Raw genomic sequence first — 24566 nt, 5'->3', positions numbered from 1 at the left:
CAGAAGACCCAGAAATAAACCCACACACTTACGGACACCTGACCTTTGACAAAGACCCCAAAACCATACAATGGAAAAAAGATACCATCTTCAACAAATGGTGCTGGTCCAACTGGATGTCTACATGTAGAAAAATGAAAATAGATCCATACTTAACACCCTGCACAAAACTGAAGTACAAGTGTATCAAAGACCTCAACATAAAACCAGACACATTAAATCGGCTAGAAAAAAAGTGGGGAACACCCTAGAACTCATTGGTACAGGAGAAAACTTCCTGAACAGAACACCAACAGCACAGGCTCTAAGAGCAACAATCAATAAATGGGACCTCATGAAATTGAAAAGCTTCTGTAAAGCAAAGGACACCATCATCAAAACAAAGCGACTGCCTACAGATTGGGAAAGAATTATCACCAACCCTTTATCTGAGAGGGGACTCATATCCAATATATATAAAGTAGTAAATAAGCTGAAAAGCAACAAACCAAGTAATCCACTTAAAAAATGGGGAACAGAGCTAAAGAGAGAATTCTCTGTAGAGGAATATCAAATGGCAGAGAAGCACTTAAAGAAATGCTCAACCTCATTAGTCATTAGGAAAATGCAAATCAAAACAACCCTGAGATTTCACCTTACACCCATCAGAATGGCCAAGATGAAAAACTCAAAGGACAACACATGCTGGAGAGGTTGTGGAGAAAGGGGAACCCTCCTCCACTGCTGGTGGGAATGTAAACTTGTACAACCACTCTGGAAATCAATCTGGCGCTTTCTCAGACAACTAGGAATAGCACTTCCTCAAGATCCAGCCATACCACTCCTAGGCATATACCCAAAAGAGGCTCAAGTACACAAAAAGGACATTTGCTCAACCATGTTTGTAGCAACTTTATTTGTAATAGCCAGAAGCTGGAAACAACCCAGATGCCCCTCAACTGAAGAATGGATGCAGAAACTGTGGTACATCTATACAATGGAGTATTACTCAGCAATGAAAAATAAGGAAATCATGAAATTTGCAGGTAAATGGTGGGACCTGGAAAGGATCATCCTGAGTGAGTTGTTCCAGAAGCACAAAGACACACATGGAATATTCTCACTCATATAAACATACACCATAGAATAAACCCACTAAAATCTGTACATATAAACAAACTAAGCAAAAGAGAGGACCCTAAATAAAATGTTCAATCTCCATTCTGAAAGGTAAAGAGGATGGACATCAGAAGAATAAGAAAATAGGAAACAACCTCGAAACCTGCTACAGAGGGCCTCTGAAAGCCAGAAGAAAACAGGAAACAACCTTGGAACCTGCCACAGAGGGCCTCTGAAAGCCTTTGCAGTATAGACTGTCAAAGCAGATCCTGAGCCTGATGGCCAACTGATGGGCAGAGTGAATGGAATTTTATGTAAGAAATGGGAAATAGTAAGAGCTGGAGGGGATGGGAACTCCACAAGCAGAGCAACACAACAAGATAATTTGAACACAGGGAACTTCCCAGAAAATCATACTCCAACCTAGGACTATTTGTGGAGATAACCTAGAACCCCTGCATAGATGTAGCCCATGGCAGTTCAGTGTCCAAGTGGGTTACATAGTAATGGGAAGAGGGACTGCCTCTGACATAATCTGATTGGCCTGCTCGTTGATCACTTCCCCCTGAGGGGGGAGCAGCCTTACCAGGCCACAGTAGAAGACAATGCAGCCCCTTTTGATGAGAACTGATAAACTAAGATCAGAAAGGAGAGGAGAACCTCCCCTATCAGTGGACTTGGGGAGTGGCATGCATGCAGAAAGGGGAGGGAGGGTGGGATCAGGAGGGGAGGAGGGAGGGGCTTATGGGGGATACAAAATGAATAAAGTGTAATTAATAAAAAATTTAAAAATAAATAAATAAATAAATAAGTAAATGAATAAATAAATGTATGTTGAGAAAAAAAAAACCTAGGAAGATGCCAATACTCCCAATACTCAGAGGAAGTTGTATAAATCCACCACAATACAGTAGAAATTGCAACAAAATGATTACAAAAAAAATATGTTGTAGCCTCTCTCCATGACTAAGTCACTCCCAGACTTAGAAAAGCAACACACATGCAATAATGTTGAGGTAGATCAACAATGTTGAGGTCTGCAGAGGGCCCTTTGTGCTCTACTTCCTGAGCTGGCAGGTTTCCCAGGACCCACCCTGATCTGTGCCCTGGAGATCAGCACTGATCCGTGAGCAGCAGAGTGGGCAGGGAGTAGCAGACCAGCACAGATCAGGGAGCAGCAGGAAAACCAGAGGACTGAAGCCATCTGGGACTGAGATCTCTACCTACAACTCAAGAAACCTACCACCATCAGAGACCATCAGGCTTGCTAATACCAAAGTCAACCAATGGCTAGAGGTCAGCACAAGAACACAAGCAACAAAACCCAAGGCCCTATGACACCACCAAAACCCAGCTATCTGACCACAACAAGCCCTGAGAATACGGTCACACCAAAAGCACAAGAAAACAATTTTAAATCTGAGGTTATTAAAATGATTGTGGCCTTAAAAGAAGAAAATAGGGGAATCCAAGATGGCAGTGCCAAGAACACACTGTGTCTGATGAACAGGACAACAGTGACTGCATAGTGACCAACAGACTGAACTGTGGTCCCTAACACATCCAGGATTGTGTTCCCCAGGTGAGAGGAAACCCACAGTGTGAGAAGCAATCAGGTCCAATCTCAGGTCACCCAGCTAAACCCTGCAAGAGTTCCCTGGTCCCAACAGGCACTTTGTAGCCAACCCAGAGCCACACGCCTGCGTGCTCTGATTACTCTTTCACACTAAACTATGTGAATACAAACAGAGACTGGGTTTTCCAGTCCAGAGAAAACTTCACAGTGAAGGGAACAATCATGTCTAACTGACCTCAGCTTATCCAGCCAATCTGCTGAAAAGTTCCCAGGTTCCTGCAGGCACTCAGTTGCCAGTGCGGAGCCATACATCTGTGCCTGCATGCTCTATTCACCATCCCAGACCAAACTGTGAAACCTAAAACACCACAGACGGGGTCTTCCTGTTGGGAGGAAATACCACAGAAAGGGAAATATCAGGTCAGGACACCCAGCTAATCCTTAGAAAAGTTCCTGAGTTCCCACAGTCTTGGGGGCTTTGGCCTCTTGCCACACACCTGAGTGCAAACCAGCCATTGATTTCCTCTTGGGTACTGGGCACAGAGCTCCAACCTCAGACCTACAGATACCTGGGACACACAGTTATCAGCCCCCAGACACTGCTCCAAGGCGCAAAATGTCTCCTTAGGTAAACTGAACAAAACTTCTTCAAGAATACTGCACCCAGAAAACACCGTGTAAGAGCAGCAGCAGCAGCTCACTAAATTCAGAGCAAGAAAGCCAGTGTCAGGGCAGCTGTTTCCAGGACATCTCCTGGTGAGAGGAGAGCCCTTGGGCACCCAATAAGCCCAGTTAGACCACAGGAGCATACACCTGAGGACAGCTGTAGCAATTCCTGAGAAGCACCACCATTCAGTTACCAAAACTGAGAGGCCTCCTTCAGGAACAACCATCTTCCTGCCAAAGGGATTCTTCCCACCGCAGGATTCTAGCAGGCACCAGAAACTAACAGCCAACACCTGAGAAAACCAGATGGGTAGAAGTCAGTGTAAAAGCACAATCAACAAAAGCCAAACCAATATGGCATCTCCAGAACCCAGCTATTCAGGGGTAGGTAGCCCTGGATACCCTAATGTAAATGAAATTCAAGAAGATGACTTTAAATATATGCTTACGAAGATGATAATGGAGGAAATTAATAAAATCCTTAAAGATATAAAGGAAGATAAAGTCAAACAGATTATGGCCATCCATAAAGAAATGCTGGAAGGTTCAGCCAAACAGTTTGTGGCCTTTAAAGAAGAAATAATTAAATCACTAAAAGAAATAAAATAAATAGAGCAAAGTTCAAACAAACAGGTGAAGGAATTGAAGGAAAAGCGGGAAAACACAAACAGACAGGTGAAGGAAATCAGCAAAATGGTTCAAGATCTGAAGATAGAAATAGAAAAATCAAAGAAAACAGAAACTGAGGAAATCATGGAGAGGGAGAACATAGCAAGAAAACAGGAACTACAGAGGTAAGCATATCCAACAGACAAGAGATGAAAGAAAGAATCTCATATGCTGAAGATACAATGGAAGAAATCGATGTATCTGTCAAAAAAAAGGTTAAATCAAAAAAAAATTCCTATTACAAACCATTGAAGAACTCAAGAATATGAAAAGATAAAACCTAAGAATAATAGGAATAGAGGAAAAAGAAGATTCCCATATCCAAAGCCCGAAAATATTTTCAACAAAATCATAGGAGAATTTTCCCCAAATTTAAAGAGGCCTATAAGCGTACAAGAGGCTTACGAACACCTAATAGATTATACTGTAAGACCTGGGGTCTCACAGCTCAGGAGTTCAAGATCGCGCCCTTCCCAGAAACTCCCACAGACCACACAACTCGTTGCAAAAGCAAGAGGTTTAATTTAACCATTACACAATGGGTCAGCTGGTCAGCAAAGAGTGGCACCGGGAGACAAAGGCCTTAGGTTTCTAAAAGAAAAATTGCTGGAAATTTGAAGTTGCAGTTTTGGCAATTTAGGATTGGATGAGGAAGCTATAAAGTAAGATAATTGGTTAGTCTTAGACTGCTCAAGCTTGGCCAGTCCTGCCAAGTGTGGATGTAGCTGCAATTGAAGGTGGGGGTGGGTTAGCTCATCCTTGAAGATTGGGGCTGCGGACTTTTGACTGGAGGTCAGGAGCTACTCAGAAGAAGGACTGAGGCCGTCTGGGTTGGTTGCTAAGAAACACTATCTCAAAGACAAGGGTCTGGTCCTTCTTTTTACTGAGTGAAGGTCATTGCTTGCTTGCTCACTTTTTTTTTTATATCTGTCCTCACAGATAGGGTCACATTTCTCCATTCTCTGGAAAGGTACTAAGAGGCTTTAGCTTAACCTGAACCTAAAACTCAAAACTATAGGCTTTAGAAGACATACAGGTTACAAAGTTAGTCTAACCCTTTCAATACCAGAAAAGAAAATCCTTTGCCACATAATAATCAAAACATAAACTATACAGAACAAAGAAAAAATACTAAAAGCTGTAAGGAAAAAAGGCAAAGTAACATATAGTACAAACACATCAGAATCAAACCTAACTTCTCAGCAGAGACAATGAAAGCCAGAAAGACCTGGACAGATATCATGCAGATCCTAAGAGAACACAGATATCAGTCCAGACTACTATACCCAGCAAAACTCTCAATAATCATAGATGGAGAAAACAAGATTTGCAATGACAAAAACAAATTTTAAAAGTAGCTACCTACAAATCCAGCCTCAGAAAAGAGACTAGAAGGAAAAATACAACCCAAGAATGCTAACTACATCCAGGAAATCACAGGAAATGAATGAACTCACTACAACAAAACTACAAAGCACACAAACACACTACCACAACCAATATCAAAATAAAAGAATATAAAAGTCACTCATCATTAAGCTCTCTCAGTATCAACGGACTCAATTCTTCAATAAAGAGATACAGACTAACAAAATGGATGCATAAACAAGAGCCCACAATCTGTTGCATACAAGAAACACACCTCAGTCACAAAGATAGACATTACTTTAGAGAAGAGGGCTGGAAGATGGTTTTCCAAGCAAACAGATCCAAGAAGCAAGCAGGAGTAACCATTCTAATACTTAATAAAATAGACTTTCAACCAAAAAATAATCAAAAGAGAAGGGGAAGGTCACTTCATACTCATCAAAGGAAAAGTCCACCAAGAAGGTATCACAATTCTGAACATCTAGCCCCCAAATACAAGGGCACCCACATTTGTAAAAAAAAAAACTTTAATAAAACTTAAACCACATACACATCCCCAGACATTAATAATGAGAGACTTCAACACTCAATTCTCATTAAAGGACAGGTCAACAAAAAAGAAAATAAACAAAGAAACAATGACACTAACAGATGTCATGACTCAAATGGACCTAACACATCCATAGAACTTTTCACCCAAACACAAAAGAATTTACCATCATCTCAGCACCTTCTCCAAAATAGTGGAACCTTCTCCAAAATAGACCAATTAGTTGGTCACAAAGCAAGCCTCAACAGATACAAGAATATTAAAATAATTCCTCGTATCCTATCAGACCACTATGGACTAAACCTAGAACTCAACAACAACAGAAACAGCAAAAAAGCCTATATACACATGGAAACTGAACAACTCTTTACTCAATGACAACTGATCAGAGAAGAAATAAAGAAATTAAAATCTTCGTAGAATTCAATAAAGTGAAAGCACAACATACCCAAACTTATAGGACACAGTGAAAGCAGTGCTAAGAGCAAAGTTCATAGCATGAAGTGTCTTCATAAAGAAATTTAAAACATCTCATACAAGCTACTTAATGGCTCACCTGAAAGTCCTAGGGGAAAAAAAAAGAAGCAAACACTTGTAAGAGGAGCAGACAACTGGAAATAATCAAACTCAGGGCTCAAATCAGTAAACTAGAAAGAAAAAGAACAATACAAAGAATCAACAAAACCAAAAACTGATTTTTTGAAAAAACCAACAAGATAGACAAACACATAGCCAAACTACCTAAAAGGCAGAGAGACACTCTCCAAATCAAAATCAGAAAGCAAAGGGGGACATAACAACAGACACTGAGGAAATCCAATCAATAGGTCTTACTTCAAAAGCCGATGTGCCACAAAATTTCAAAATCTAAATGAAATGGACAATTTTCTTCATTGATTCCACTTATCATAAACCAAGATCAGGTAAACAAATTAAAAAGTCCTATATCTCTGGGTCTTCTATTCGGTTCCATTGATCCTCCTTTCTATTTCTATGCCAATACCATGCAGTTTTTATTACTATTGCTCTGTAGTACAGCTTGAGATCAGGGATGGAGATACCTCCAGATGATCTGTTGTTGTACAGGGTTGTTGGAGATTCTGGGTTTTTTGTTTCTCCATATGAAGCTGAGAATCTTTTTTTCAAGGTCTGTAAAGAATTGAGTTGGTATTTTGATGGGAATTGCATTGAATCTGTAGATTGCTTTTAGCAGGATGGCCATTTTCACAATGTTAATCCTACCAATCCATGAGCACGGGAGATCTTTCCATCTTCTGAGATCTTCTTCAATTTCTTTCTTCAGAGACTTGAAGTTTTTCTCAAACAGGTCTTTCACTTGTTGGGTTAATGTCACCCCAAGGCACTTTATGTTATTAGTGGCTATTGTGAAGGGTGTTGTTTCCCTAATTTCTTTCTCAGCCCTTTTGTCTTTTGTGTACAGGAGGGCTTCTGATTTTTTTGAGTTGATTTTGTATCCTGCCACTTTGCTGAAGGTGTTTATCAGCTAAAAGGAGTTCTCTGGTTGAATTTTTGGGGTCACTCATGTATCCTATCATCTGCGAATAGTGACACTTTGACCTCTTCCTTTCCAATTTGTATCCCCTTGATCTCCTTTAGTTGTCTTATTGCTCTGGCTAGGACTTCAAGTACTATGTTAAAGAGATATGGAGAGAGTGGGCAGCCTTGTCTTGTCCCTGATTTCAGTGGGATTGATTTAAGTTTCTCTCCATTGAATTTGATGTTGGCTGTAGGCTTGATGTATATTGCCTTTACTATGTTTAAGTATGTGCCTTGTATCCCTGATCTCTCCAAGACTTTAAACATGAATGGGTGTTGGACTTTGTCAAATGCTTTTTCAGCATCTAAGGAGATGATCATGTGGTTTTTCTCCTTCAGTTTGTTTATGTGGTGGATTACATTGATGGATTTCCTTATGTTGAACCACCCTTGCATGCCTGGGATGAAACCTACTTGGTCGTGGTGGATGATATCTTTGATGTGTTCTTGGATTCGGTTTGCAAGTATTTTTTTGAGTATTTTTGCATCAATATTCATAAGAGAGATAGTTTTGAAGTTCTCTTTTTTGTTGGGTCTTTGTGTGGTTTGGGTATCAGGGTGACTGTCGCTTCATAGAATGAATTTGGTAGTGTTCCTTCTGTTTCTATTTTGTGGAATAGTTTGAGGAGAATTGGTATTAGTACTTCTTTGAAGGTCTGGTAGAATTCTACGCTGAAACCATCGGGCCCAGGGCTTTTTTTGGAGGGGAGACTGTGAATGACTGCTTCAATTTCCTTGGGGGATGTAGGGTTGTTCAGTCTTTCTACCTGATCTTGACTTAATGTTGGTAGATGGAATCGGTCAAGAAAATTGTCCATTTCATTTAGATTTTCAAATTTTGTGGTGTATAGGCTTTTGTAGAATGACCTAATGATTGTTTGGATTTCTTCAGTGTCTGTTATATGTCCCCCTTTTTATTTCTGATTCTGCTGATTTGGATAGATTCTCTCTGCTTTTTAGTTAGCTTGGCTAAGTGTTTGTCTATCTTGTTGATTTTCTCAAAGAACCAGCTTTTTGTTTCATTGATTCTTTGAATAGTTTTATTTGTTTCTAATTGATTGATTTCAGCCCTGAGTTTGATTATTTCCAGCCTTTTGCTCCTCTTGGGTGTATCTGCTTTTTTTTTTTTTTCTAGGGTTTTCAGTTGGACCATTAAGTTACTTGTATGTGATGTTACAAATTTCTTCTTGAAGGCACTTAGTGCTATAAATTTTCCTCTGAGCACTGCTTTCAGTGTGTCCCATAAATTTGTGTATGTTGTGCCTTCATTTTCATTGAGTTCTAGGAAGTCTAATTTCTTTCCTTATTTCTTCCTTAACCAAGCTGTCGTTGAGTAACAAGTTGTTCAGTTTCCATGTGTGTGTAAGTTTTTGGTTATTTCCATTGTTATTGATGTCCAGCTTCAGTCCATGGTGGTCTGATAGAATACAAGGAATTATCTCAATCTTTTTATATCTGTTGAGGCTTGCTTTGTGACCAACTATATGGTCTATTTTGGAGGAGGTTCCATGACGTGCTGAAAAGAAGGTATACTCTTTTGAGTTTGGGTGGAAAGATCTGTAGACGTCTATTAGGTCCATTTGATATGGGGACTCTGTAAGTGCTTTTACTTCCCTGTTTGGTTTCTGTCTAGTTGATCTGTCCCTTGGTGAGAGTGGGGTGTTGAAGTCACCCACTATTAGGGTATTGCGATCAATGTGTGGTTTAAGCTTTAATAATGTTTCATGAAGCCATGTACCTATGAATACTCGATTTTTGACAAAGCAGCCAAAACCATTCAATGGAAAAAAGATAGCATCTTCAACAGATAGTGCTGGTCTAATTGGATGTCTACATGCAGAAAAATGAAAATAGATCCAAATTTATCACCCTTCACAAAACTAAAGTCTAAGTCAAAGACCTCAACGTAAAACCAGATACGCTAAATCTCTTAGAAGAAAAAGTGGAGAACAGCCTAGAACTCATTGGCACAGGAGACAACTTCCTGAACAGAACTCCAACAGCACAGGCTCTAAGAGCAACAATCAATAAATGGGACCTCATGAAACTGAAAAGCTTCTGTAAAGCAAAGGACACCATCATCAAAATAAAACGACTGCCTACAGATTGGGAAAGAATCTTCGCCAAACCTTTATCTGACAGAGGGCTAATATCCAGTATTTATAAAGAACTAAAGAAGCTGAAAAGCAACAAACCAAGTAATCCAATATAAAAACGGGGAACAAAGCTAAAGAGAGAATTCTCTGTAGAGGAATATAGAATGGCAGAGAAACACTTAAAGAAATGCTCAACATCATTAGCCATTAGGGAAGTGCAAATCAAAAAGACCCTGAGATTTCACCTTACACCCATCAGAATGGCCAAGATGAAAAACTCAAGGGACAACACATGCTGGAGAGGTTGTGGAGAAAAAGGAACCCTCCTCCATTGCTGGTGGGAATGTAAACTGGTACAACCACTTTGGAAGTCAATCTGGCGCTTTCTCAGACAACTAGGAATAGTGCTTCCTCAAGATCCAGCTATACCACTGCTAGGCATATACCCAAAAGAGGCTCAAGTACACAAAAAGGACATTTGCTCAACCATGTTTGTAGCAGCTTTATTTGTAATAGCCAGAACCTAGAAACAACCCAGATGTCCATCAACGGAGGAATGGGAACAGAAATTGTGGTATTTTTACACAATGAAATACTACTCAGCAATCAAAAAAGAGGAAATCATGAAATTTGCAGGCAAATGATGGGATATAGAAAAGATCATTCTGAGTGAAGTATCTCAGAAGGAGAAAGACAAACATGTAATATACTCACTTATATAGACCTAAAAGATATGATAAACATAATGAAATCTATACACCTAAAGAAGATAATCAAGAAAGCGGGCACGCGGTATGATGATCAATCCTCATTAGAAAGACAAATGGGATATGCATTGAACGTATGACAGGAGTCTACTGCAGAAAGCATCTGAAAGACTCTACCTAGCAGTGTTCCAAAGTAGATACCAAGACTCATAACCAAACCCTCGGCAGAGTGCAGGGAATCATATGAAAGAAGGGGAGTTTGATGTGGAAAGGATAGGAGCTCCACAAGGACCAAACATATCTGGGCACAGGGTCTTTTCTGAGATGGACACTCAACCGAAGAACATGATAGGATAAAACCTAGAACCTCTGCTCGGGTGTGACCCGTGATAGCTCAGTAATCAATTGGTTTCCCATAGTAAGGGAAACAAGGACTATTTCTAACAGGAACTCAATAACTGGCTCTTTGACCTCCCCACCTCCCAAGGGAGGAGCAGTACTGTTAGGCCACAGAGGAGAACTTTGCAGCCAGTCCTGAAAATACCTGACAAAACGGAGTCATATGAAAAGGGAGGAGGTCCTCCCCTATCAGTGGACTTGGAAAGGAACAGGGAGGAGATGAGGAAGGGAAGGTGGGATTGGGGAGGGAATGAGGGATACAGCTGGGATACAGAATTAACAAAATGTAACTAATGAGAAAAATAAAATAAAATAAAAAGTTCTATATCCCCCAAGGAAACAGAAACAGTCATCAAAATTCTACCACCCAAAGAAAGCAGAGGGCCAGATTGTTTCAGCGCAGAATTCCTCCAGACCTTCAAAGAAGACCTAATGCCAATCCTCTTCAAACTGTTCCACAAAATAGAAACAGAAGGAACATTATCAAACTCATTCTCTGAAGCCACAGTCAGATACCTAAACCACACAAAGACTAACAAAGAAAGAGAATTTTAGACCAATCTCCCTTATGAACATTGATGCAAAATTACTCAATAAAATACTAGCAAACCGAATCCAAGAACACATCAAAGATATCATCCACCATGACCAAGAAGGCTTCATCCCAGGCATGCAAGGGTGGTTCAATATATGGAAATCCATCAATGTAATCCACCATATAAACAAACTGAAGGGGAAAAAAAATCACAATAATCTCCTTAGATGCTGAAAAATCACTTGATAAAATCCAACATTTATTCATGTTTAAAGTACTGAAGAGATCATGGATACAAGACACATACCTAAACATAGTAAAGGCAATATAGATCAAGCATATAGCCAACATCAAACTAAACAGAGAAAAACTTAAATCAAGCCCATTGAAATCAGGGACAAGACAAGGCTGCTGATTCGATATGTCTTGAACATAATACTTGAAGTCCTTGCGAGAGCAAAAAGACAATTAAAGGAAATCAAAGGAATTCAAATTTGGGAAAGAAGAAGTCAAAGTATCACTATTTGCAGATGATATATATATATATATATATATATATATATATATATATATATATATGAGTAACCCCAAAAATTCTACCAGAGAATTCCTTCAGCTGATGAACACCTTCAGCAAAGTGGCTGGATACAAAATTAATTTAAAAAAAATCAATAGCCCTCCTATATATAAGCCAAAATGGGTTTAGAAAGGAATTAGGGAAACAACACCCTTCACAATAGCCACATAAAAAACATAAAGTATTTTGGTGTGACTCTAACCAAGCAGGTGAAAGATTTGTATGAAAAAAAATTCCAGTCTCTGAAGAAAGAAATTGAAGAAGGTATTAGAAGACTGAAAGATCTCCCATGCTTATGAATTGGTAGGATTAACATAGTAAAAATGGCCATCTTACCAAAAGCAATCTACAGATTCAATGTAATTCCAATTAAATTACCAACACAATTCTTTACAGACCTTGAAAGAAAAATTCTCAACTTCATGTGGAATAAAAAGAAAACTATAATAGCAAAAAAAAAAAAAATCCTTTACAGTAAAAGATCTTCTGGAGGTATTGCCATCCATCCCTAATCTCAAGCTGTACTATAGAGCAAAAGTAATAAAAACGGCATGTTACTGGTATAGAAACAGATTGGTGGATCAATGGAATAAAATCAAAGACCCAGAAATAAACCCACACACCTAAGGACACCTGATTTTTGACAAAGAAACCAAAACGGAAAAGAAAGACAGCATCTTCAACAAATGGTGCTGTTATAACTGGAAGTCCACATGTAGAAAAAATGCTCATAGACCCATATCTATCAATGTGCACAAAATTGAAGTGTAAGTGAGATCAAGGATCTCAACATAAAACCAGACACACTAAATCAGATAGAAGAAAAAGTGGGAAAGAGTCTCAATATCATTGGCACAGAAGATAATTCCCTGAACAGAAAACCAACAGCTCAGGCTCTAAGAGCTACATTTAATAAATGGGACCCTGTAAAACTGAAAAGCTTCTGTGAAGCAAAGGACATTTTCAATCGAACAAAATGATAGCCTACACACTGGGCAAATATCTTCACCAACCCTACATCCAATAAAGGCTAATATCCAAAATATATAAAGAACTCAAGGAATTATACACCAAAAAAAACCCCAAATAATCCAATTTAAAAATGGGGTACGGAGATAAGCAGAGAAATATCAACCAAGGGATATTGAGTGGCAGAGAAATGCAAATCAAAACAACTCTGAGATCCCATCTTATACTGATAAGAATGGCTAAGATCAATAACTCAAGTGACAACACATGCTGGAGAGGATGTAGAGAAAGGGGAACCTTCCTTCATTGCTGGTGGGAGTGCAAACTTGTACAACTTTGGAAATTAATCTGGTGCTTTCTCAGAAAGTTGGGAATAGCACTACTACAAGATCCAGCAATGTCACTCTTGGGTTTATACCCAAAAGTTGCCCAACATTAAATAAGGACATTTGCTCAACTATGTTCATAGCAACTTTATTCATAATAGCCAGAATCTGTAAACAACTGACATGTCCCTCAACAGAGGAATGGATACAGAAATTGTGGTACATTTACACAATGAAATACTTCTCAGCTATTAACAAGATTATCATGAATTTGCAGGCAAATGATGGAACTAGAAATGATCATCCTGAGTGAGGTAACCCAGAAACAGAAAGACAGGCATGGTATACACTCACTTATAAGAATATATTTGTTGTATAATATAAGATAGGCATCTATACATCTAAAGAAGCTAAACACTGTGGAGGACTCTAGGGAGGATGCTTAAATCTCATTCATAATGGTAAACATGATAGACACCAGAAGCAGTGGAAGAGAGGAAACAGAATGGGAGCATACTACAGATGGTCCTCTGAAAGGCTCAACCCAACAGGGCATTGAAGCAGATGCTAATCTTACTGACCTTGAAAGAAAAATTCTCAACTTCATATGGAAAAACAAAAGACCCAGGATAGCCAAAACAATTCTGTACAACAACAACAAAAAAAACATCTGGTGGTATGAACATCCCCGATCTCATAGTAATAGAAATAGAGCAATAGTAATAGAAACTGTGTGATATTGGCATAGCTACAAATATATTGATTAAGAAAATGGAATTAAAGACCCAGAAATAAACCCACTCCTAAGGGCACTTGATTTTTGACAGAGAAGCCAAAATCATACAATGGGAAAAAGAAAGCATCTTCTATAAATGGTGCTGGTCTAACTTGATGTCTGCATGCAGAAAAGTGCAATTAGACCCATATTTATCACCCTGCACAAAACTCAAGTCTAAGTGGATCAAAGATTTTGACATAAAACCAGGGACTCTAAATTTATTAGAAGACAAAGTGGAGAAAAGTTTGGAACTCACTGGCACAGGAGACAGCTTTCTGAACAAAACACCAACAGCACAGGCTCTGAGATCAACAATTAATAACTGGGACCTCATGAAACTGAAAATGTTGTGTAAGTCAAAAGACTCTGTCAATAGAAAAAAAAATGGCAGACAGTTTGGGAAAAGATCTTCACCAGTACTACAGCAGAGAGCTAATATCCAAAATATACAAAGAACTTAAGAAATTAGACAACAAATCAAATAATCTAATTAAAATGGGGTTCAGAGCAAAACTGAGAATTCAGAATAAAAGAATATTGAATGGCTGAGAAGCACTTAAAGAAATGCTCAGTGTCCTTAGCCATCATAGAAATGCAGTTTAAAAGGACTCTAAGATTCTATCTATTGGAAGGCAAGGCAAGATGGCAGCGCCAGGATGACTCTCATTCTGACCAGCAGCACAGTAGGATCAGCACAGTGACCAGCAATCAGAAATCGTACCCATAAAACACAAGTGATTGTGTTTCCCAGGTGAGAGGATACCCCACGGTGGGGGATTCAATGAGCTTTAACTCACCTGGCTAAACCGCTGAAGAGATCCAGGTTCGCCAGGCGCTTGGTGGCGAGCCAAGAGCCACACTCCAGCGTGCTCTGGTCACTGTCCCAGACTGAACTGTGGGCACCACAACATCAGAGACTGGAATTTCCAGTCGAGACATAACCCCACGGTGCAGGAAACGATTGGGACTGACCTTAGGTTACCCAGACATCCCCTGGAAAAGACTCGGGTTCCGCGGGTGCCGCAGGAGCCAGCCCAGAGCCAGAGCCGGGGACCCAGGTGCCAGCACAGAACCCTGCCTGCACACCTGATTCGCCACCTCAGGTAGAACTGTGGGCACCAGGGCACCAGGGCACCAGAGACTGAGTTTCACTGTCGTGTGCAAACCCACAGGGAGGGAAACAGTTGGTCTGATCTCAGAGCACTCAGCTGATACCACCACCTCAAAAAGGTCTTGGGAAAAATTACCCAGTTTAGGCAGACGCCCAGGCTCCCAAAGGCCAGAAAGGCAGAGCCACGCATGTCTTTGCGTGCGGGTTCTACTCGCCATCCCAGACAGAACGGTGGTCCCCAAAATGACTGGGTATCCCTGTCAGGAGGAAACCCCACAGCGGGAGGACCATCAGGACCAACGCTCAGGACAACCAGCACCAAAAGATTTTCTGGATTCACACAGACTCTAGGCTCTAGCCTTCTACTTCAGGCAGGAGTGCTGTGCTCACCCGCCATTACTGAGTACCGCTAGGGGACTGGGGAACACAGCTGCATCCTCAGACCTACAAAAGCCAGAGAGCCATTACAGCAGCCCTCACATACTGTGCCAAGGATCAACCAGTTCTCCCTAGCTAGACTGACAAAACTGTGGGAATCTCTGGTCCTTCAAGAGGGCTGCACCCAAAAATTACACCTTTAGAGCAACAGCTGTTGCTCACTAAATTCAGAGCAAGAAACACAGCAGCAGGACAGCAATCACCAGGATCTCTTTTAATGAGAGGAGAGCCTTCCTGAATACCACAGTTAACATACAGGTTCATACACCTGAAGTGAACTGTGACAATTCCTGAGGAGCACCACTATTCAGTTGACCATGCCCAAAAAGCAGAGGAGAACTTCAGAACCCCGCCAAGTGGATTCTCCCCACCCCAGGACTCAGCAGGCACCACAAATTAACAGACAATACCTGAGACAGAGAGATGGGTAGAGGCCAGCGAAAAAGCACAACCAACAAGATGCAAAACAAAATGGCATCCCCAGAACCCAGTTATCCAAGGGCAAGTAGCCCTGGACACCCTAACATAAGTGAAATTCAAGAAGATGACCTTACATCTATGCTAATGAAGAGGTTAATGGAGGAAGTAAATAAAATGCGTAAAGGATTAGGGGAAGACATAATAATACAACAGATTATGGTCATCTGTAAAGAAATACAGGAAGATGCAGCCAAACAGACTGTGTCACTGAAAGAAATGAAAGAAACAGAGGAACGTTCAAACAAACAGCTGAAGGAATTGAAGGAAAAACAGGAAAATACAGTCAGACAGGTGAAGGAAATCAACAAAATAGTTCAAGATCTGAAGACAGAATTGAAAGAATTAAAGAAAACACAAATGAAGGAAATCACAGAGAAGGAGAACCTAGGAAAGTAAACAGGAACTACAGAGGTAAGCATAACCAACAGACTACAAGAGATGGAAAAAAGAATCTCAGTTCTGGAAGATACAATGGAAGAAATCGATGTATCCGTCAAAGAAAATAATGAATCTAAAAAAATTCCTGACACAAACCAAACAAGAAATACAAGACAACATAAAAAGACAAAACCTAAGAATAATAGGAATAGAGGAAAAAGAAGATTCCCTCCTCCAAGGCCCAGAAAATATTTTCAACAAAATTATTGAAGAAAATTTCCCCAACTTAAAGGGGAAGCCTATAAGAATACAAGAGGCCTACAGAACACCCAATAAATTAGACCAGAAAAGAAAATCCTCCCGTCACATAATAATCAAAACAGTAAGTATACAGAACAAAGAAAAAATACTAAAAGCTGCAAGGGAAAAAGGCCAAGTAACATATAATGGCAAACTCATCAGAATCACACCTGACTTCTCAACAGAAACTATGAAAGCCAGAAGGGCCTGGAAGGATATCATGCAGACTCTAAGGGAACACAGATGTCAGCCTAGGCTACTGTACCCAGCATAACTCTCAGTCCTCATAGACGGAGAAAACAAGATTTTCTTGACCGATTCTACATGCCAAAGCTGAATCAAGATCAGGTAAACCAATTAAATAGTCTTATATTCCCTAAGGAAATAGAAGCTGTCATTAAAATCTACCATGCAAAAAAAGCCCAGGGCCAGATGGTTTCAGCGCAGAATTCTACCAGACCTTCAAAGAAGAGCTAACACCAATACTCTTCAAACAATTCCACAAAATAGAAACAGAAGGAACACTACCAAACTCATTCTATGAAGCCACAGTCACCTTGGTACCTAAACCTCACAAAGACCTAACTAAGAAAGATAATTTCAGGCCAATCTCCCTCATGAACATTAATGCAAAAGTACTCAACAAAATACTTGCAAACCAAATACAAGAACACATCAATGATATCATCCACCACAACCAAGTAGGCTTCATCCCAGGCATGCAGGGATGGTTCAATATACGGAAATCCATCAATGTGATCCACCACATAAACAAATTGAAGGAGAAAAACACATGATCATCTCCTTAGATGCTGAAAAGGCATTTGACATAATCCAACATCCATTCATGTTTAAAGTCTTGAAGAGATCAGGGATACATGGCACATACCTGAACATAGTAAAGGCAATATACAGCAAGCCTATAGCCAACATCAAACTGAACAAAGAGAAACTTAAATCATTCCCACTGAAATCAGGGACAAGGCAAAGCTGTCCACTCTCTCCATATCTTTTCAACCTTGTTCTTGAAGTCCTAGCTAGAGCAATAAGACAATTGAAGGAGATCAGGGGTATACAAATTGGAAAGGAAGAAGTCAAAGTATCACCATTTGCAGGTGATATGATAGTATACCTGAGTGACCCTAAAAACTCTACCAGGGAACTCCTACAGCTGATAAACACCTTCAGCAAAGTGGCTGGATAAAAAATTAACTCAAAAAAATCAGTAGCCTTCCTGTATACAAAGGACAAAAGGGCTGAGAAAGAAATTAGGGAAACAACACCCTTCACAATAGCCACAAAGGACATAAAGTACCTTGGTGTGAACCTAACCAAGCAAGTCAAAGACTTGTATGAAAAAAATTTCCAGGCTCTGAAGAAAGAATTAGAAGAAGATTTCAGAAGATGGAAAGATCTCCCATGCTCATGGCTTGGCAGGATTAACATAGTAAAAATGGCCATCTTACCAAAAGCAATCTACAGATTCAATGCAATTCCCATCAAATTACCAACACAATTCTTTACAGACCTTGAAAGAAAAATTCTCACCTTCATATGGAACAACAAGAAACCCAAAATTGCTAAAACAATTCTCTACAGTAAAAGATCTTCAGGAGGTAAGGTTCTCTACAGTAAAAGATCTCAAGCTGTACTATACAGCAACAATACTAAAAACTGCATGTTACTGGCATAGAAACAGACTGGTGGATCAATGCAATCGAATAGAAGACCCCAACATAATTCCAAACACGTATGGACACCTGATTTTTGACAAAGATGACAAATCCATTCAATGGAAAAAAGGACAGCATCTTCAACAAATGGTGCTGGTCTAACTGGAAGTCTACATGTAGAATAATGCAAATAGATCCATACTTATCACCCTGCACAAAACTAAAGTTCAAGTGGATCAAAGACCTCAACATAAAACTAGACACTCTAAACTGCTTAGAAGAAAAAGTGGGGAATACCCTTGAACTCATTGGCACAGGAAACAACATCCTGAACAGAACACCAACAGCACAGGCTCTAAGAGCAACAATCAATAAATGGGACCTCATGAAACTGAAAAGCTTCTGTAAAGCAAAGTATACTGTCCTCAGAACAAAACGACAGTCTACAGATTGAGAAAAGTTCTTCACCAACCCTATATCTGACAGAGGGCTAATATCCAGTATATATAAAGAACTAAAAAAGCTGAAAAGCAAAAAATCAAGTAATCCAATTAAAAAATGGGATACAGAGCTAAACAGAGAATTCTCTCCAGAGAAATATTGAATGGCAGAGAAACACTTAAATGCTCAACCTCATTAGCCATCAGGGAAATGCAAATCAAAAGGACCCTAAGATTTCACCTTACACCCATCAGAATGGCTAAGGTCAAAAACTCAAGAGACAACACATGCTGGAGAGGTTGTGGAGAAAGGGGAACCCTCCTCCACTGCTGGTGGGAATGTAATCTTGTACAACCACTCTGGAAAGCAATCAGGCGCTTTCTCAGACAACTAGGAATAGCGCTTCCTCAAGATCCAGCTATACCATTCTTAGGCATATACCCAAAAGAGTCTCAAGTACACAATAAGGACATTTGCTCAACCATGTTTATAGCAGCCTTATTTGTAATATCCAGAAGCTGGAAACAGCCCAGATGCCCCTCAGTGGAGGAATGGATGCACAAATTGTGGTATATCTACACAATGGAACATTACTCAGCAATAAAAAACAAGGAAATCATGAAATTTGCAGGTAAATGGTGGGATCTGGAAAAGATCATCCTGGGTGAGCTATCCCAGAAACAGAAAGATGCACATGGTATATACTCACTGATATAGACATATAATATAGGATAAACCTACTAAAATATGTACACCTAAAGAAACTAATCAAGAGGGAGGACTCTTGCTAAAATGTTCAATTCCTATCCAGAAAGGCAAAGAGGCTGGACATCAGAAGAAGGAGAAAAGAGGGAACAAGTCAGTAGCCTGACACAGAGGACCTCTGAAAAGCTCTGCCCTGCAGACTATCAATGTAGATACTGAGACTTATGGGCAACCTTTGGACAGAGTGCAGGGAATCTTATGAAAGAAGTGGGAAAGAGTAAGATCTGGAGAGGACAGGAATTCCATAAGGAGAGCAACAGAACCAAAATATCTGAGCCCAGGGGTCTTTCCTGAGACTGCTATTCCAACCAAGGACTATGCATGGAGATAACCTAAGACTCCTGCACAGATGTAGCCCATGGCAGTTCAGTATCCAAGTGGGTTCCATTGTGATAGGAAAAGGGACTGTCTCTGACATAAACTGATTGGCCTGCTCTTTAATTACCTCCCCCTGAGGGGAAGCAGCATTACCAGGCCACAGAAGAGGATAAGGCAGCCACTCCTGATGAGACCTAATTAACTAGGATCAGAAGGAAGGAAAAGATGTCCTCCCCTATCAGTGGACTTGGGGAAGAGCATGCATGCAGAGGGTGGAGGAAGGGAGGGATTGGGACGGGAGAAAGGAGGGAACCACAGGGGAGATACAAAGTGAGTAAAGTGTAATTTATAAAGAAATACAAAAGAAAAAAAAAAGATTCTGTCTTACACCAGACAGAATAGCTAAGATCAAAAACTCTAGTGACAAAACATATTGCAGAAGATGTGGAAGAAGGGGAATCCTCCTCCATTGCTGGTGGGAGTACAAACTTGTGCAAACATTTGGGAAATCAATCTGGGTACTTCTTAGAAAATTGGGAATAGCTCTGCCCCAAGACCCATCTATACCACTCCTGCAAATACCCAAAAGATGTTCTATTATGCAACATGGACATTTTTTTCAACTATGTTCATAGCAGCTTTATTCATAATAGTCAGAAACTGGAAACAACCTAGATGTTTCTCAACCAAGAATGGACACAGAAACTGTGCTCCATTTACATGATAGATTACTACTCAGCTTTTAAAAAATGAGGAAATCATGAAATTTGCAGACAAATGGATGGAACTAGAAAAGATCATCCAGAGTGAGGTAAGGCAGACCCAGAAAGATACACATGGTATGTACTCGCTTATAAGTGGATTTTAGACCCAAAGTACAGGATAACCATACCACAAGCCACAGACCCATAGAAGCTAAGTAAGAAGGAGGGCCCAAGAGACGGTGCAGGGGAAATAGAATAAACAGCAGAAATGGATGAAGAGAGGGAACTGGGTAGGAGATGGAATGGGGAGGGAAACAAGGGTGAGAATCAGATAGAGGCAGAAGGGATTTTGGAGGAAGAGGGCTGGGTACAAGGAAGGAACATGAGGACAGGTACATCTCTTTGACAAACTGGAGGTTGGCAACACTGTAGACTCCTGGGAAGATACGGGTGTGACTATAGCTGAGACTCCTTACATACTTGTGGATCGGTACGAAATGAAGACCGAAGTGACCACCTGCTAGCCAGGCAGGACTAGTGGAGGTAGGGGAACAACTAACCACCCACAAAACCTTTGACCCCAAAATTACCCTGCCTACAAGAAGTGCAGGGATAAAGAGGAAACAGAGATTGAGGGAATGTCCAACCAATGATTTACCCAACCCGAGACCCACCCCACTGAAGAGAGCCAGCTCCTGACGCTATAATCATACTTTGCTACGCCTGCACACAGGAGCCTAACGCACTTGCTGTCCCGGAGGCTCCGCACAGAAGTGAATGAAGACAGGTGCTGGCACTTACAGCCAAGCACGGGGCAGACTCACAGAGACTGAGACATCAGCTAAGGAGCATGCGATGTCTGGATCTAGGCCCCTACACATATGTGGCTGAAGGGCAGAGGGGTCGCCATGTGGGTCGCCTGGTGAGTGGAGGGTGTGGGAGTGTGGGCTCTTCTGGCTACTTTTGGATCAGTTCGGCCTGGCGAGGCTGCCTTGCCTGGCCTCATTAGGTGAGGATATGCTCAGTCCTGATGTGACTTGATGTGCTGGGGAGGGTTGATATTGGCGAGGATGAGTCCCCCTTTTCTGGAGAGAAAGGGCGAGAGGAAGAGGAAAGGAGGGGGAGAGGGGACTGGAAGGAGAGGAGGAACAGGGCACCCTTGGGATTTAAAGTAAATAAACTTAAATAAAATAAAAAATTTAAATTATATCAGTAAAAAATTACAAATAAAAATAAAATAAACGGAAAAGGAACAAGCACTACAAGAACTTTGTCATACCTGCTGCCCTTCTGGAGAGGAATGGAGGACCTTTAAGATGGTAGAAAAGCTGCCTGGTTACAGAACCCACAGTGCCAGTGTCTGTGGCACTAGGTGCTGAGCAACACAGGACAGAAGGCAAATCACTTCCATTGATTTGTGGAGGGGAGAGGAGCTTTGCAAGAACTTTGAGATGAGTGAGCACCAAATATAGAAAAAAATGTTACAATATCTCAACCTAATCTTAATCAACTAGATATAGTTGTATAGCTCTTGGTCATAATTGGTGTCCAAGTGACCAATAAAATAAAGTTACACTTGTCATTGGAATGACTGGAGAATTCCTACCCAGAGAGCTAGTCTCTCTCTCTCCTCTCTCCTCTCTCTCTTCTTTCTCTCCTGTCTCCTTTCTCTCTCTCAACTCTTCTTTCTCTCTTTCTCTATGATATATATCTATATATGTATGTATGGTAAATAGATCTAATTTTCAATATCCATATTTGTTTTTTGATTACTGTCACAAATTCAGTTCATAATTCCAACAGCGTATTATACCAAAGTCAACATTATTCATTTTCAACTGTAACTTTTCTCTCCGCACACAATTTTCTATCTCCGAATCATCAAAAGCTAAGTTTCGACATCAGCAAGTACATTCCCATTCCTTTTCTCTTGCTTGAATCTGAGGCTAATTCAAATTATCATACTTAAATTTTACAAAAGGAATCTGCGGTTATTATCCTTAATGAAGCTTCCGTGGTGTGTCAGCCCAAGCAGTGACTACTGCCACTTGTCTTGTGTGCCCTTCAAATTTTCTTTCTGCCAAAACATGCAATTGCCAAGTTAATTATAATCTAGAATGCCCATTAAGTTTGTGCACATGTGTTACGTTACAGTCTTTAATATTTCAGCATAACTTTTAAAATAAATATTTCTAATGCAATAATATATTTTCCATTAGACTTTAATAAATTAGATATGCACACCTAATGATTTTTCTGCTTCTCAGAATATAACAGTGAAATTTTCTAAATAATGAGCAGCCCTTTCTGCTTCAGATGAACATAGTGTATGCCAGGTTTCAGCCTCGAGACAATCTTTACAACCAAATCATCAGACCCCAAAATAAGTTTTTATGATAGAAATGTCACTTGCTTGCTACACAGGCAGTATTTGCAAGACCTTTGTCTCATTAATTATTCTTTTTTTTTAAACTGGACTACACATTTTTATTAAAATGTGCATATTTTTTTTAAATTTTTTATTAATTACACTTTATTCATTTTGTATCCCCCCATAAACCCCTCCCTCCTCCCCTGCCGATCCCACCCTCTCTCCCCTTTCTGCATGCATGCCACTCCCCAAGTCCACTGATAGGGGAGGTTCTCCTCTCCTTTCTGATCTTAGTTTATCAGTTCTCATCAAAAGGGGCTGCATTGTCTTCTACTGTGGCCTGGTAAGGCTGCTCCCCCCTCAGGGGGAAGTGATCAACGAGCAGGCCAATCAGATTATGTCAGAGGCAGTCCCTCTTCTCATTACTATGTAACCCACTTGGACACTGAACTGACATGGGCTACACCTGTGCAGGGGTTCCAGGTCATCTCCACGAATAGTCCTTGGTTGGAGTATGATTTTCTGGGAAGTTCCCTGTGTTCAAATTATCTTGTTCTGTTGCTCTCCTTGTGGAGTTCCCGTCCCCTCCAGCTCTTACTATTTCCCACTTCTTACATAAAATTCCATTCACTCTGCCCATCAGTTGGCCATCAGGCTCAGGATCTGCTTTGACAGTCTATACTGCAGAAGCTTTCAGAAGCCCTCTGTGGTAGGTTTCAAGGTTGTTTCCTGTTTTCTTCTGGCTTTCAGAGGCCCTCTGTAGCAGGTTCCGAGGTTGTTTCCTATTTTCTTTTTCTTCTGATGTCCATCCTCTTTGCCTTTCAGGATGGGGATTGAACATTTTAGTTAGGGTCCTCTCTTTTGCTTAGTTTGTTTAGATGTACAGATTTTAGTGGGTTTATTCTATATTGTATGTTTATATGAGTGAGTATATACCATGCGTGTCTTTTTGCTTCTGGGACAACTCACTCAGGATGATCCTTTCCAGGTCCCACCATTTACCTGCAAATTTCATGATTTCCTTATTTTTCATTGCTGAGTAATACTCCATTGTATAGATGTACCACAGTTTCTGCATCCATTCTTCAGTTGAGGGGCATCTGGGTTGTTTCCAGCTTCTGGCTATTACAAATAAAGCTGATACAAACATGGTTGAGCAAATGTCCTTTTTGTGTACTTGAGCCTCTTTTGGGTATATGCCTAGGAGTGGTATGGCTGGATCTTGAGGAAGCGCTATTCCTAGTTGTCTGAGAAAGCGCCAGATTGATTTCCAGAGTGGTTGTACCAGTTTACATTCCCACCAGCAGTGGAGAATGGTTCCCCTTTCTCCACAACCTCTCCAGCATGTGTTGTCACTTGAGTTTTTCATCTTGGCCATTCTGATGGGTGTAAGGTGAAATCTCAGGGTTGTTTTGATTTGCATTTCCCTAATGGCTAATGAGGTTGAGCATTTCTTTAAGTGCTTCTCTGCCATTCGATATTCCTCTACAGAGAATTCTCTCTTTAGCTCTGTTCCCCATTTTTTAAGTGGATTACTTGGTTTGTTGCTTTTCAGCTTGTTTAGTTCTTTATATATATTGGATATGAGTCCTCTGTCAGATAAAGGGTTGGTGATGATTCTTTCCCAATCTGTAGGCAGTCGCTTTGTTTTGATGACGGTGTCCTTTGCTTTACAGAAGCTTTTCAATTTCATGACGTCCCATTTATTGATTGTTG

The sequence above is a fragment of the Psammomys obesus genome, unplaced genomic scaffold, assembly GCF_907164565.1.
Source record: "Psammomys obesus unplaced genomic scaffold, mPsaObe1.curated_primary_1811, whole genome shotgun sequence".
In the NCBI taxonomy this organism is placed as follows: Eukaryota; Metazoa; Chordata; class Mammalia; order Rodentia; family Muridae; genus Psammomys; species Psammomys obesus.
This window is presented reverse-complemented; position numbering follows the sequence as displayed.